Genomic DNA, 17,439 nt, shown 5'->3' on the forward strand with positions numbered 1-17,439 from the left:
TGATTTATGATGATTATGTTTTGAGCTAACCGGATGAGATATGTTTATCATGATGATTTGATCAAACAACTAGTTTACCTTACTGTGACAGGAAGTAAACGTAATTGCGAGTGTACCTTTTTGACGGATCACCAATGAGGTATGCTTTAAATTTATTTCAATTCATTTTTGGGTCTAATGGCAACTATGTGTTTGGTACAGGAAAGCATGGTTGGAAATGCCCGATTTGGGTGGTTGGTTGAAATTGACTACAAGAACTAGCAACAGAAAAAGGAATTGGAACAAGTAAAAATATGTTGGTAAAGTATTTAGGAGCAGGGCCATTGTGGGACACTGGTATCCAATAGTGTCCATTGATTTCCATGAGCATGCTATGACCGATATGATGAGTTTTTAGGCAGGGATATGCCTTGTTTTTTGGACCTTCTGATGCAAGGAAATCTTGCCAAGGGATGGATTTCCTGGGATAGGGGATGTCGGGGAACTTGGAAGGTGAGTGACTGCATGGAAGGGGGTGAACAAATTGCTCAAGGGACTGTGTAACAGATAAAGGAAGGCCATGGGATGGATTTGTTTTGGTTATTAGCATTTCCAGATGGAATTAGATGCACATTGGGAGTGTGCCTTGGAACAATGAGTCGGTAATTGTTCACTGAGAGGATAAGTGGCACATGATTGTAGCGTTGGACATTGGATGCAAGTTTGAATTTGGTAATGGATTCTGGACTTCCTGGGAAGGAGGTGAATCTTGGTATTATTTTGAGGGTGGAGGTGTGAGCCTCTGGATTACCTTGTTGTTGATACGGGTATCATATCCTTTTATTTGATGGTTGAGAAAATGTGTATATGTGTATATCATTGTAAATATTATATCGAGTTGGGTTTATAAAGCTCCATGAACAATATGGTTATTTGTTGGTTGAAGCAAATGTGCATAAGTATATGTGGTTGTTATTGTAAATATCGTAACGAGATGTGTTATAAAGCTCCAGCAAGTGGTATGGTTGTCATGTTATCATGTTTGTCATTATGGTTTTTTCTTTTGAGTAGATTGTTCATTGTAAACATTGCAACGAGCTAAGTTATAAAGCTCCATAGGTAGTATGTTTTGGTTTTTAGCAGTATTGTTTGTTTATAAGTGTCATTCAACACCGAGGATGGTGTTCCCCTAAGGGGGACAGGTTTGTAACAACCCCAGGTCAAAATTTCATGTAATAAAGTTAATAAAGGCAAAATAAGACCAAGGTCAAGGGACACTTATTCCAAGTTGAATGTTGGGCAAGCCATCCTAGTGGTTGTTCATTTGGTTTATTATGGCTAAGGGGAAATTGGAAAATGCTTTAGCAAAGGCTTTGAAAAGGCAATAAAGTTGGCATTTTATTTAAGAAAATAAAGGAAATTAGGAGAAAATGGAGGTGAAAGGTCACAGGTTGCATGTGAGGAGGAAATTGAAGGAAAATAATGGAAATTGAAGAAAATAGAGGCATCAATGATAAAAGGGATTCTAAGGATCAGTTCACAACCTTTTGTCACTTGATTTTTAGAGTTAGTCTCAGAGGGGAGAAGAGCACTAAGAGGAGAAGGAAAGCAAGAAGTCAAAGGAAGGACAAGGAAAGCAAAGGAAGGACAGGGAAAGCAAAGGAATCAAGGATCAAGCAAGGAAAGGCTGGATCAGGCAGCTTCAGTAGGAATGCTTGTAAGTAACAAGTTGCATGTATGATTTGCTAGTTGGTTTTGGCATGCATGACATATGCATGTGTATATTTGGTTTATTTGTTATCGGTGGCATGGATTTTGTCAGTTTTCGATAGTGATTTCAACCTTGCCTTTCCATTTCTAGATAGCCATGGCATGATGGGATTCTTTCTCTATTGAGCTTTGGATTGCCAGAAGGTTTTAGATCTGGGTGAGGTGGTCTTAGGAAAATCCAAAGGGTTGGGAGTGGAGATGGACTTCTCCGAGAAGCCCTCAACATGTGGGTGGAGACGGGAAAATTCCTCAAAGGATGGTGAAGGAATTTCGAGGAATCCAATCTCGATTTGGTTTTGTGATCTCGGGACCAGTTTAGGTGAGATCACGATATGGTGAAGGTAGAGGTGGTTTCACCTCTGGATTCCCTTGGTTTTTTATGGCGGTTTTATCCCATGAGATCCCACATTCATGCTTGGAATATGGCACGGGGGTGATTGGATGAAAGAAAGATTTGGTTCAGCCCAATCTATGGCTAGGTGTACGTGGAAGTCCCTGACTTGATTGGCTTTTGCATATGGTTAATAAGATCTAAGTTCCTCTTTCTTTTGATGAGTAAATGTACTTGTTATTCTGTGTCTTTAATGGTTGTTCTCTCATTATTATTTATTTGGTTATATGGTCGTTATAAGCATGGTTACTTAACAGATCTAAGTATGCATCTTAACACATTTCTATTAATGAATGTCTAGATAATGAATGCAAGACCTAATGGGTGCTATGACAACTACTGTGAGAAGGCATTGTTCCTTCTTGTTTATCCTTAGATAAGTTTTCACATCATTATTTTCAGATTTACATTCATGACCTCTAGGTTACATGTTCACCACTTATTTAACGAAATGTCAGTCCTGTTTGGGAGAGATCAAGTCAATTCCTGGTTCAATTTTTGGCTCATAAGCTTTGTTTATGTGTCATTTATCATTTTTGGAAGTTTCACTAAGTTATGGGTAAAGGCTTGAGTCCTGGCCTTGAAAAAGTGGTTCAGAATTCGGGGTCACTAGCATAGAACTAACTGGAAAAGTCTACAGTCGTGTGGAGGTAGGCTTATCAGTGCGACTGGAGGGCTACAATCACTTGCATGCCTTGGAAAAGGAGTGACTAGGGCTCTAAGTCAGTGAAAAAGAGATTCAACTCAAGGGTTGGACACCTGGAGGGGTTGAGTAACTCCCGGAGGTCCTGTAGCACCTGAGGAAGGTCAGTAAAGTCTTAAGTTTTCGATTCCAATTCTTTAAGGTCACATAGGAGTTTGAGTCTTATCATAGTGACCCTTAGCTCATGTTCATCCAGGGCAAATTGGTGAAAGTGGGTAAATATCGAAGGAAGCAGGTTGCAATCGTTCACCATCAATGCACACAAAGGCAAGTCAAAATTTTCACTGGTAGGTGCCAACCAAGCCAAGAAACTAATTAGTTCTTACAAGAAGTTTCTTTAATATTTTTAAGCGAGAACCAATATGTAAAAGATTCAATAAGAGGAAAGGCATCCCTATAGGGGTGTACAAAGAAATGGTACCAACAACTGGAAGAGTTGCTGCATGCAAATAGGGATGTGTTCCAAGAGCCTAAAGGGTTATTACCCAAGAGGGAAGTGGAGCATGAGATCCAACTATTGTCATAATCCCCATTTTCAAACATTGGGTTGTACAGGAAGTTTGTTATAGAAGCAAATGAGGTGAAGAAAAAATTGCAACAACTACTTAAACAAGGTGTCATTCGACCGAGTACATCACCATGTGGGTCACACATCATTATTGTACTAAAGCAGGATGGGACTTGGCGAATATGTATAGATTATAGGGTGATTAGACTTAAAGTTTGGATATCACCATGTTCAAGTTAAAGAAGAAGATACCAGGAAAGCAGTCTTCAAAACCTGGTAAGATTTGTATGAATGGTTAGTCATGCCATTTTGCATGTGTAATGCACAAAATATATTTATGAGGTTAATGAATGATGTATTGCACACTTTTATAATTCACGTGTTATTGTCTATATGGATGATAAAATAGTATATAGTGCTACCTAGGAGGAGCTTATCTCACATTTGATGTAGGTGTTGGAGTCATCAAATAAGCACCAACTATTAGCAAATCTCAAGAAGTGTGAGTTTTCATAACAATGTTTGGTGTATTTATGGTATGTGATAGGTGAAAGAGAGCCGAAGATAGATCCTTCCAAGATGGAGGCCATCATGAAATGGTCACTGCACTAATGTTTATGAGGTTAGGAGTTTTTTTGGGGCAACATAATACCTGAGGAAATTCATATCCTCATTTTTAGTGGTAGCAACACCACTCCATACCATAACAAAAAGTGACAAGAGTTTCCAGTGGGGAAGGATTAGTAGTGGGACTTTGAGGAGTTAAAAATGAAGATCATTCAAGCACCAGTTTTGGCATTATTAAACTTTCAACAACCCTTCAAAGTGGAGACAAATGTGAGTGGGTATGTTATGGGAGTGGTATTGATGCAAGGAGGAAGGCTTGTATGCTACCATTTTGAAGGCCAAGGGGTAATTCTTTACGACAAGGAGCTATATGCCCTGGTGCAAGTTGTGAAGAAGTAGAAGCACTATCTAATGGGAAAGGAGATAATAATTCACACATATCACCAACCACTACAATACATGTATGCCTAGAGTAATCTCCAACAAACCGATCATTACAAGTGCATGTTATTTATACAACTATTTCATTTAGTGATGATGTATAAGAATGGTATCATAAACAAGTTGGCTGACATGATTTCAAGGCCACCCACAACAAATATCAGAGCTTTGGGAGCTTTGATACACATGCATCCATTCAACCATAAAGCATACAAAGAAGCCTATTTAGAATATGAGGACTTTAAGGAGGTGTTTTGACAATTGCAGAGATAGAGTCATGTGCACAATGACAGCGTCATTGTTGACTACCATCTCCAAGATGGGTTACTCTACAAGCTGGATAAGTTATGTGTTCCTAAAGGTGAGCAATTCCATCTAATTAGAGAGGCTCACACCTCAAAGGTTACAGGGCAATTTTTTGTAGGAAATATAGTGGCCAACTTGCAGAAGTATGTGTACTGGCCCAAGATGCAAGAACATGTAGCTAGGTTTTGTTTCCCCTGCGACAAACACCCTCCAAAACTTTGCTTACAATTGAATTTTGGAGCCTAGTTGTGTTCCTATGATTTGTCGTTCCATGATTTCTTGTAGTCGCTTCATGGTCGATTGATGTTTCTTAACGGTCAGAGTGACTTGCTTACACATGCCTAGCTTTCAATGCATTCACAAGCTCTTTTATTACAAGCAAGCCTAGCAATTTATGTGTATATTAAAGAATCAAACCTTGTGCAATGCTAGCTGATAGTGACTATGAAAAGGTAAGAAACAATCGTTACGTAGTTCTTTGTGGTTGATGACTAAACTGTCCCAAGAGGTTGTGCTTCCGCAATCTCAAATGATAGTGATTACGCAATTCCTAGAGATAGAGACCGCACAATCCTTGTTGAAAGTTAGTGCACAATCCCATGATTGACAGTGCCCTCATTGTCGATTGCGATCATACCATCTCTCGGGTGATTTTTCTCAACTGCTGCTTTTGTGAGCTTTGGTTTTGATTAGTTTTGATTTCACTTTTGTGACAATCATTTTGCTTTCTTTCACTTATACAAGTGATGCTTTTGTGTCCTCTTCACTATAACATGTGCTGCTTCCACTTATTTTAGCTTTTGCAAATGTCGTGGCAAGTTTTGTCTTTTGGTATGGGAAGTGTCACACATTGTGAGAGTGGAGGGGTCTTATTTATTATATAGATATGTATTAGACTCATTCCCAAAGTTTCATGCACTATCGTACTAGTGTCGTCACTGTCATCACAAAGTGTATCCTAAATGTCACACTTGGAGGAAAGTGTTTCTCTGTTGTCGTTTCGTTGAGGACATGTTGACTATGGATGATATGTGCTTTTGTTGGTTTGATTATTGCCTATAAGTGCGTGATCATGTTCAATTAATGTTTTCGCCCCATATATCCTATCTTTGGTCCCATACTTAGTCATTTTGTGCAACTGATCCTTCTTTGGTCAACCTCATTCTAGACTGCCTTTCTGAATTGCGCATTGCATCGTCTCAGGCCACAAGAACCTTGTCCTACCTCTTGGAACTGCGAAATGCACATTCACTACCTCCAAGGACTACATATTGCGTAGTCAAAGTACTTAAGATCAACCTCCTACTCTCTAGAACTGTGCAATTTACCCTTCCAATCGACCTCTTTCTGTGCATTGCATAGTTTCAACTAGCAGTCTCTCTCTGTTTGCTTCCCTGAACTGCACAACTACATAATCCAGATGCCCAACTTCCCTGAACTGTGTAATTGCGCAATCCAAATACTCAACTTCGCTCCATAATTATGCATTGTGCAATCATAGTGGGAAAGCATGCCTCAACGTGACCCTCAATTATGCAATCCTTCCTCCTAGTCCTCCATAACTGCGCATTGTGTAGTTCCAAGCCTAAGTCCCTCACTCCCTTACTATGGAACTACGCACTGCACAATCCCCGAGCCTTCCTCCCTGTCTAGTACCGAGTTCCAACTCAACCAATGGTTTTAATGGGCAAGCTAGACTAGGACATTTATGGGATGATGTTGTATTTCCATGAGTAAATTCCATATGCAGATACTATACTTTGACATGACAAGATGATGCCCAGAGAGGAAGATAAGGTGACTACGCTAGAAGACACTTGTGAAGTAGGAACCATGAAGAAGTCATTGAGTAAGAAGATGAAAGGACATTAGCTTACAACAAAATATCAAAGATCACGATCGTATGAAGTTCCATATCAACAACCCCTTGGAGGATGAAGACAAAGCACATGCAATATCCATCATGAAGATGCCAAGGAAGCAACAAGAAGAGAAGGTTGGGATTGACACATCACCATGAAGTTCCATGTTATCATTTCCAAGTCATGGCTCGTACAAGAATCATCTCAAGAGTCACATGGGTTATATAATCTTGCCACATCATCTGTGGAATGCAATTGTCTAATTTCCCAAAATGAGAAGATGTAAATATGTGGAAGACCAAGGTTCCAACGTGGAATATGAAGAGTCACTATTGAGTTCTAAAGTCATATAGAAGCTCAAATGTAAGAATTCAACAAGTCATTTTAGAAGCTCAAGGGTCATGAGGGAGGTCAAGAGTCACATGGGAGGTGGAGAGTCAACTAATTTGTTATAAATACACCCTCACAACTCAAGCAAATGGACTTTTGGGAATTGAACTTTCACCTTGGCTTCTCTAGCTTGGCATAGGAGAGAACATCTTTCTTTGGAGGAGAAAGTGGTGACTTAATGTTCCATTATTGGGGCTAGTGTGGCAATATTGTACTTGTATATCTTAGCACTTCCACTTAATATATGAAGCTCGATGAGCCAACACATTTTCATGCATTTATTGTGAATATCATAGGAATATTCTTTAGATGTTTGTGATACATGTTTCATTCATATGTATTAAGGAAATTGAACTATTTCGGTGGCTTTGGTACTTATCTCGTTGAAGGTGTGTTGTATTTGGTTTTATTATCATGGCTCTCTTATGAACTACTTTGCAGGTTAACTAATTATCCTCTTATGCTCTGGCGTGTCTCTTTCAGAATGATACTATTAATTTTCTTCTAAAGGCTCACTCTCTCTTTCCTTCCATGAAAGTACCTTATATACATTGCAATTGTATGCCTCACAGTGTCAACTTACTTGCTTGTTTCAAACAATGTTGTATAACCTCTTATGTTAATAATTGTAGCCAAAGAAAATCCCTAAGGACAATGGGAATTGGTCGTATTTCCGGTTAGGGCTCCTAATCCAAATGGTGTGAGGTCTGATTGGGACTTCACATTGAGGAGAACCCCTTGGTTGACGGATTTCCAGCACCGTCAACAGTTGGTGCAAGAAGGAGGGATAAATAACAAGTTGTGCCCGTTGAGTCTATTTTGAACCTCTCATCTTAAATTGTTGTTTCCCAAATCATAATCTAGAGTGTTTTTCTATTAATTTAAATATTTCAATCCCCATAGAATTAATTAATGACTTGTCTAATTTGAAGTTTTATGGCAAGGGTGAAACATTCATAGATCAACATATATCTTTGTTTCTCAAATTTTGTGAATTTTATGAAATCAATTGTGAAGATGTTGCTAGTAAATTGTTCACCCTCACTCTTGAAGGTCTGCTTAAGAAATGTTGTCAAACTTTACCAACTGCTTCCATTCATTCGTTCGAACAAATCGCTATGGATCTTCATCAAGCCTTCGACATGTATGATTATCAAGATGTTTGCGATAGAATTGATAAAATTAGAATGAAACCTAGTGAATATACCAAGGATTTTCTTAATTGGTTTCTTCAACTTTGCTATGAATTTCCTAAGGGAGTGATTGATTCAAATTTCATCATGGGAAAATTTCAGAGTTTGATTCTATTTACCTTGAAATATTTTAAATCCAAACCCTCAGATGATTCTTCTCTCCCAACTTATGTTGATCATGAGACACCCCAAATTTGTGAGGATGAACCTACTGTTCCTTTTTCTCCTTGTCCTCCTCATTTCTCAGTAACAATTTGGGTCCGTCCTTGTAATGACGTTAAAATTGGAAAATCTAAAAAACAAGTTGTTGATCCCTCTCCTCCACCTTCATCCCCTTCTCATGCTTTATACCCAATGGGGGAGAACTTGGAATGATTCAGTAACTGCAAGGAGACTGAGGTGAAGGTTCAACGTGTACTTTTTCAAGGTCACATCAATATGCATAATTCAAGTCTTGAATCTGAGTTAATTGAAAGTATAATTTCGTCAAGGGATACCCTTCAACCTCCATCATTTATGTCTCATGATTCCTTGTTTCATGATTCCCTTGATCATCTTGCTTCAAACTCTTTGGATGTTCAACCTGTTGTTTCAAGCAGTGATCATATACAAGGCAACTACATTTCACATGTAGAGGAGCAAAGCGGTGAAGATATGTTCCATCTTTCTTCCCTCTTTTAGGATGACAATATTTCATTTCTGGTTGATCACCGACCTTGCGATCTTGATAACCTGTCGAATGATTTCAATCCTTCATTAAACTTGAGACTTTGGAAAACCATCACCATGAAATCCCTATTTCCATTAATACTTTCAATGATGGATACCCAAGTACATTGAATGATACCTTTTCTTCTTTTGAAGGCTTAGATTTGCAAAGTATTGATTCATAATCTGTCTCATAGCTTGCAATCTTCATTTATGGGATGGGATACTCTTTCAATTCAGAATGATTCTGAAATTTCTTCGATTCATGCATCTTCAGATATCAAAATTGAATAAATAAGTTGTAAGGCTTTTGCTTATTCAATATACCTTGATGAAGAAAGGCAAGATCAAACTGAATGTTGCATTGGTATGCCTATCTTCGATCATTCTGATGATGAAGATAATCTCATGGAGAATAACATGCATGTTGATTCGTTGTTATTACAAGCTTAATATGATTTAGTTACAACTGGTGTTTATCTTCCTGTGTCTTTTCATCTTTCCTCACCTCTAGCACATTATTCATTGTACTCAAATACGTTAGATAAGTCTATTAGATCAAAAACTATGCTTAATCCTTTAGATCCTTATTTGCATGGTCGTGATTACAACCAAGGTACAGGATGGTGTGGTCCTACAATCAGAGGATGAAAAGCTTGAATCTATTATTCATGATCTGTTCAATTGTAAATCTTTCATATGTCAAGAGGAAGATGTTACAATTCTAAATGATCAAGGGAGTTTTCTGATTGATGTATCTCAATTTTCTATCCATCAAGAATTTGATATGTTTAATCTTAAGTCTGATCAAACCAGTGGCATTAATAAAATTTTCATTGATACATCTGATGATAGTGGTGCATACCTACCTGTTGATTTTTATAAGCCACCCAAATTTAATGATTTACCATCAGAAATTTCAGAGGCCCATCAGGAAGTTAAGGCATTTCAGCCCCTCCTCATGGTTATGTTAGGTTCTCGCAATCTCAGTTGAGATCTATGAAATAAGTTAGATCTAGATTTTCATGCATAATTATTTTCTTAACATTCATCCACTCGGAGTGAGTTCAGCCTTGAAGGATTTTCAATGTTTTTAAGTTGATTGTTTAAACCCTCAAGATAAATATTTTGATCAAATGGGATATTCTTGCTTGGTTACTCCTTTATCATGTGAATCCTTGCGTTGCACTTAGGATTGGGGAGCATATCTCTTACGAATACACACAACTTGAAATTGTGTCATAATGATTGTAAAGACAAAGGTCATTTTGGGTTCGAATATTTGTTCCTATCAAGCACTTCTGAGATCGATCATCTTCCTATCCCTTTTCTGTATGTCATGAGTTTAATCATATTTTTGGCACAATCTCTCCTCTTGAGTGATAGTAAATTCTTGAGTCATTCGACGAATCAAAACTCTCATGTTGATATGAATACCTAGTGTGACTTGTCCCTTGCTTCCAATCTTTCACCAGCCTAGTATCCTAATTGGTTTCGTAAATTTACCATGTTAGTGATTGTTTTAAACGACTTATGATTTCATATTGCTGGCATAGTTTCTAATCATATACAAGGGGAACCAATGGTGAATCAAGAATATTATTTGCTAACTAACCAATCTGATCATAATACTTGTTCTAGCAACTGTCACTCAATTAATCGTTTTCCCATTAACATAACCGATGATAGTTATTTTACATTAATTGATTTTGTTGGACTCAATGATCTTCATGGTTTATCATTTCACGATTTATATGCTTGTCGGATAGTTAAGGCACTTCAATGTGAGCTGATGGTTATGTCAGGTCCCCACCATCTTGATACTTTCGAATTTCATGGTTTTCAAATTGGTTGTTTTGAATATTGAGATCCAATTGTTGAATGGTTAGAGCAATCTTACTTTGCAAGCTCTGTTGCAAATAACAAGTTTTGATCTTTCTTGATGTTTGCAAAAATTGAAAACACAAATAGGTGTACTTCCGCGAGCAACCTTAAGATTTGTATGATCGTCACTTCAAGTGACGAGGTAAAGCTTGAGACTGGTTAAATGTAGTTAGTATGGCATATCTTTCTATTGATAAGCAAGACCTTCAATCTATTGTGCAAGTTTCTCAAGTTCTTATCTTTTATGCTACACATTATGTTATAATAGTTTTAATTGCTTGTATCTTTATGATTGCAGGTCAGGAGTGGTTACGGTGGTTACATTGGAAATGTCATTACACTTAGTCCTAACCTTCTAGCACATTAGGTTAGGAGTAGGTTTAGGTGCATTTTAGCTCTCTAGTTGCATTGCATGACCCTACATTTTTTCCCTTATCTAGTCCTCGTATTTGCTTTGTTTTTATTGTTTGTTTCCCATGCTCCTTTTAGTTAAGGTTCACTTCTGTTATGATTTTGCTTTTGTCTTATTGTTACACCTTGTCTTTTCTTTCTTGCTTTTATTTAATAAGCCTTTGCATGAAAATTTTCTCGCTTGGCTCAAAAGACAATGTGGCAAAACTTGAAAATGGAAATTGTGATGACAAACAACACTTGGCTAATATATATTCCTCTTCTTTGTCTTGGTTTACATTTCTTTAAATTCGATGATGTTCAGACGAAAAATAGAATTCATTTTGGATGAAAAGTCTTTAGCAAAACTACAAAGCTCGTATCTTTATTAGACTCTTCATTCGAATGGTGTTTCGACATGTTAATTCAACCAAGTAGAGAAGGGAAAGGAGAAAAAATTTAAAATGAGCATATTAAATTATGTTATCTTTCAAATCCCTTAAACAAGGAGAAACCCTTCCCACTCTCAATAAGTTTGGATCCATCTTCCACTTGTTATATAAATGTTCAATAAATGCTTCAAGTATATCTTTAAGAAAATTAAATAAAGGGTGAAGAAGAGAAATGCTTCCTATGCAGAGAGGTGAAGTAAGCAACTTCACCGGGGTACTGAACAAGCCTACTGGTAGTGAAGCGATGCTTGTGTCTCTCTAAGGTGACTCTCCCAGGTAACTATCTAGGCTCGCTGGTAGTAGAGAAACACCAAGGAATGTGCCTAAAAGGCACGTTATACTTATTATCCTTCTCCTCCATCGAAACAGTTGAGGTGTGACTAGTCTTATGTTGATGTGTTTAAAGCTAGGCAATGTATAGAAGGGTCTATATCTTTAACTGGGATAAGTGGCAAAGCTGGGGAAATCCACATGGTGAATCAATACTTCCAGAAAGATTAAGACCTTAAACTTAAACATAAAACCTAAACAAAGAAGTTGTAGTTATACCAATGTGTTTCCAACTGTTTTCGTTGCGACAAGCACCATCCAAAATTTTGCTTACACTTTTGGAGCCTACTTGTGATCCTATGATTCGTCGTTCCATGATTGGTTGTAGTCACTTCATGGTCGGTTGATGTTTCTTAATGGTTAGAGTCACTTGCGTACACATATCTTTCAATGCATTCACAAGCACTTTTCTTACAAGCAAGCCTAGTAGTTTATGTATATATTAGAGAGTCAAACCCTTCACAATGCTAGCTAACAGTGACTCTACAGAGGTAGGAAATAGTCATTGTTCAGTTCTCTGTAGTTGATGGCTGTGTTGTCCCAAGAGGTTGTGATTCTGCAGTCTCTAAGGATAGTGATTGTGCATTTCCCGGAGACAGAGATTGCACAATCCTTCTTGACAGTTAGTGCAAAATCTTGAGATTGACAGTTCCGTCACTATCAGTTGCAATCATACCATCTATCAGGTGAGTTTTCTTAAATGTCGCTTTTGTGCGCTTTGGTTTTTTTGTCGCTAAGACAACGACCCTCCAAATTTTTTTCCCATGTAAATTTTGGAGACTACAATAACTGTTGTTTCAAGACCCCATGCGTCGTCATCTGGTTTGATTTGATATTTGTGTGTTTTCTCCTAATGTTGCATCCTCCTAAGTATATGTTTCTTAATTGTCGTCACTTAACCATTAGAAGTGTGAAAGTTAATAATTTGTGGTTAGGTGAGCTCATGATATTTTATAGACTTAGAAACTTTCATTATAGCCTCGTGCACAATAAAAAAGCATACAAAAGCATGAAAATCTCTCACAAAAACAAAAATTGCACTCAAAGGTGACAAAGGATTTCACTTGAGGAAAGCACACTTCTTCGGGCTAAAGGAATGCATCCTATCTGGGCACACTCCTTTAGGCTGAGAACCCTACTTGGGCACACTCCTTCGTGACGGAAACTTCCGCCCTATGCAGTTGCATGCTTAATCCAAATTGTTGCATGAGGGTGCACACCTAGAAAATAGGAACCGCCTTAACTTCCCCTTAGCTGATTATTTAGTGCCACAACAACTAGCACCCATGCACGGATCTATATAAACTCAGCTAATCATTCTTTCACTGTCATTTCATCTGAGTGCACAACTGGAAATCATCAACCCTTTCATCAACTAGTGCATCAAGTTTGCATGTTCAATTTCTTTTTTTTTGCAGTGTATCTGCTAGCGTTTTAGTTGGATCTTCATCTTGCAAGTGTTCATTTATCGTCGCATGCAAGAAACCTTTGGCATACCAGAAACTTTTCATCTTCCACCATGCATGCGACAAAAACTTATAAATCCTTGCAGATCATTCTTCTCCTCATCTTAGCATTGAATTCTACTTTCTGTACATGTTTCTGGTATATTTTTAGGGAGTGTGCACTTCCTGAGCTTGAAGCTCCTTCAACCTCGAAAATTGTGCCCTGTTCAACCCAAGTTTCTTCCTAGGAGAATTGGATTTCGTTCATAGTTTTTCATGCTCTATCATCCATGTTGACTCTTTGAATGTGATTTACCAGTCTTGCTGCATAGTTATTTGTTTTAAGCTAATCTTATCGTTATGGGCGTGATTCCACAAACAGGTGTCCATGCTGCAAGTGTTACCATTGTGTCGTAATCTGTTGGAGACATGTCACCGCGCAAAGTAGTCTCTAAATAACTTTCTGGAGCAAGCGTTGATGAGCCGCTTGAAGTGGAAAATTCCAACATTCCTACATATGCGGACACAACGTTTTCTTGACAAGACGACAGAGGTTACCTAGAACAAGATCTACAAAAAATTCATGCAAGAAACATTTCTTGAAGACTTAGAAGATGTGCATGCATATATCAACATAAAGAAGTCCAAGATACACAAGATCACGTGTAGATACCCAGTCATGCCATGCACAGAAGTTGTTGAATGTATAATCACACACATGGATTGCTCTCACCTTGTGATACGAAGTGAGAGTGGTAGTCACCTTGCCACCTATTATGGTGAGGATATGCAGATGTATTACAAGATGCTCAAGTCTAATGAATATGCAAATAATTCCTTTTACACAGGATGGACTACCCTCGACACGATAGATGTTATCAAGCAATGGTGTCGAGAACTTGCCAAATTTAGCCATCACCCATTAGCAGTCTATCCAACGAAGATCTTAAGAGACATATATCAGCATTTGATATATTCTATATTGTCGGATGTTTGGGCGCAAGAACACTGAGCTATTCCAAGAGAAGTGGATATATATGCTCAATCTAGTGGTGAACCATGGAAGAGATTTTAATTGTGCATATATATAATCATATGAATAAGAACTGGTATAATGCTAAAATGAAGACACATCCAGCAATGGATACCAGTTCACCTCATGATCCTCCCGCTTAGCAATTGCAGGAGCAGGAACAAGAGGAGGAAGATGAAACAACACCTAAAGTAAAAAATTTAGCTCCCAGGAAAATGATCAGGTACTCATCAGGCGAGAGCAACAGAAAATGAAAGGTTGATCCTTTAAACATAGGAGCTATACAAACAGGGCCAGAGAGGAGAGAAAGGAAGAAGAAGAGTAAGAAGAAGAGGAAGAAGAGGAGAGCATGAAGTAGAATGAGTTGCTTGATAAGCAACTAGTAGAAGAAGAAGAGAGGACACAAATAGAGGAAGAACAACAGAGGTAGTCTCAGGAGGAGGAAGCAACACAGAGGCTGGAAGAAGAATAGTTGACTCATGAACTGGAGGAGGAGCAGTATGAGGAAGAAGACACCAAAAAACCCATGGATGATGAGCCTATTACTTCGAGTGAACAACCACTCACAGGAGGACATCTTCCATTTCACGAGATGGGGATTACATCTTCTCCAACGAATCGAGTCATGGATGTATGTAATGTAAAGTTTGATTATTTGAAGAAGAGGATTGTGAAGGAAAGGCATAGATACTACCCATATGATCCTCAAAACCCAGTCTCAGTAGTGATAGACAAGGTGATCACCTCCAACACTAGAAGAAATCCGAGGGAAGTTATGGCGACAAATGTTGCATTTGCTACATCGACATAAGACAACTTAGAGTACTTGCTCAATGATAATTTCAGGTTGAGAAGAGAATTGGATGCAACGAAGTAACAAGTAGATCATCTTGCAACAGAGAAGCAATGACCATCATCACAAAACTTTAGTACTGTAGAATGGAAATCGACAATGCTAGAAGAGCTAGGACCAATGGAGGATACCATGGCACGACTATATGATGAAATGATATTTATACAACAGGTCATGGCTCCTCCCATTGGCATTCAGAAGAATGCACAAGAAATAGTGAAACCCATGAAGACAACAACCAGAGCCGTGGACTAGATGTAGGAGTGGACTTCCAAATAAATAGATGCTTCACAACACTTGGATAAGAAGGATAAGCTCGATGAATAAATAGATAGAGTGCAATTGAGACTCCACCCACATAATTACTCACATTTGGGAGCACAATTGGTTAACACTATGACTACTTACAACTAACTATATAATGGGTTTGAGTCTCTTACACAGAAGCATGAGATGCCCACCATTGGATCTCTTGAAGCAATAAGAGGCAGGGAGGTCATCTTTTAGGAGATCAGGGATTACATTGAACAAATTAAGAAATTAAAGAACAGGAAGGCTTGGAAGTGACTAAGGATGTTATTCAATAGTATGCCTTTGCACTAGTCAAAGCGCACATGAAACTCTCATGGTTGTGGAATAATTTCTAGTCAAGCTCCAAGAACATACTGTTAGAAGCATTGGAGGTGTGGGAGCGCTACAAAGGAGACTTGCCAGACTGGATCGAAGCCATCACAAAGGATTTTAGAGCATAGCACACCTACATAAAAAATTAACTCCATGAAGAAGCACATGATCTATCCATTTGAAGAGCTTTGTATTTTAGCGGTTTTGTCTTATTAGGCCACCTTCTCTTGAGTAAATATTCTTTTGTAATAAATTTTATGTAATAAAGTCCAAGGGACACACGGAATATGAAAAGTCGCACTTTGGAATGTAATGATTCGTATTAGAATATGAATAGTTATAAAAGTCAAAGAGTCATGGGAATCTTAAGAGTAATTGTATTTGTTACAAATAGCTCCTCATAATTCAAGCAAACGGATTTTGGACTAGCCGTTTACTGGTATTTTGGAGGCCTATCCTTGGCTTCTCTTGCACTACATAGGAGATAGATTATTCTTTTGAGAAGCAAGTTGTGGCTTCGTCTTCCATTACTGGATACAATGTTTCACTCATGTAACAATGTTCTTGGGATCTTACACTTATAATCAGAAGCTCAATGAGCCGACTTTTCTTCACACATGTATCGTGTATATAGTTGGACTATTCTGGTTATGTGTATGGTATATGTTGCTTTATTTACATGCTAAGTCAATGAACTATTTCATTGATTGGTTATGGATGTTATTGAATGAATGTTATTATGCTTTAACGATTGTTGTTTAATATGTGGACTAATATACAGGTACACAACAAGCCTTTCTCTTTACCCCCTGGGTCCCCTTTTAGGATAGTACTATTACTTTTCTAAAGATGGCTCGTTTCCTTCACCATCTGTGGAAGTCTCCCTCGTATACCTTACACTGAGTGTTTCACAAAGTTCACATCCTTGCTAACCCAAAGAGGCGTTGGGTTCTCTTATGTCCGATTGTAACCAAGGCATTTTATTAGAAAACCATTCCAATGGTGGCTAGACCGTGTACCCATATGTGACTCTAACACCGTCAACATTTCTTGTGCTAGGAGGGCTATATGAAAAGCTTAGCCTGCGAAGTATGTTTGAATCTTTTATCTTTAATGGCTTCATGCCAAATCATAATCCCAGGGTGTTTTACAAAGCCTTTGGATCTTTCAATTTTTAGTTTTGTGGCATCAGATGTGTTATAGCCACAATTTTTTTTGGAGAGGCTAGAATACATAAGATCTCCAAAACCCAGAAATCGTTTCTAGAAATTCCGCCTAGAAATGGCTTAATTAGATTATAAGTCGTTTTTAAAAATATTTCCTAAGTCTAAACTTAGGGAACATGACTAATTAATCAGAGTTAATTAAGTTAGGGTGTGAATCTTCTAGAAACTCACACAGATCGACTTTAAGTTAATCATAGCCATAGATTAAGAGATAATCTCGGTCGTTGAAGTCTCAAAAGAGGATTATAAGAAGAAGCCGATGGGGCTTGGAGAACACATTTGAACAATTCGATTTCATGAGTAGATCGATTTCCTGAGTAGCAACATTTAGTTGTCAGAGAGACAGCTAGTGAGATCAAAGCAGTGAGAGAGGGGCAGGGACAA

This window comes from Pinus tabuliformis, chromosome 1_2 (genome assembly GCF_031772625.1).
Source record: "Pinus tabuliformis cultivar Carrire ecotype Pingquan chromosome 1_2, CPIR1, whole genome shotgun sequence".
NCBI classification, from domain to species: Eukaryota; Viridiplantae; Streptophyta; class Pinopsida; order Pinales; family Pinaceae; genus Pinus; species Pinus tabuliformis.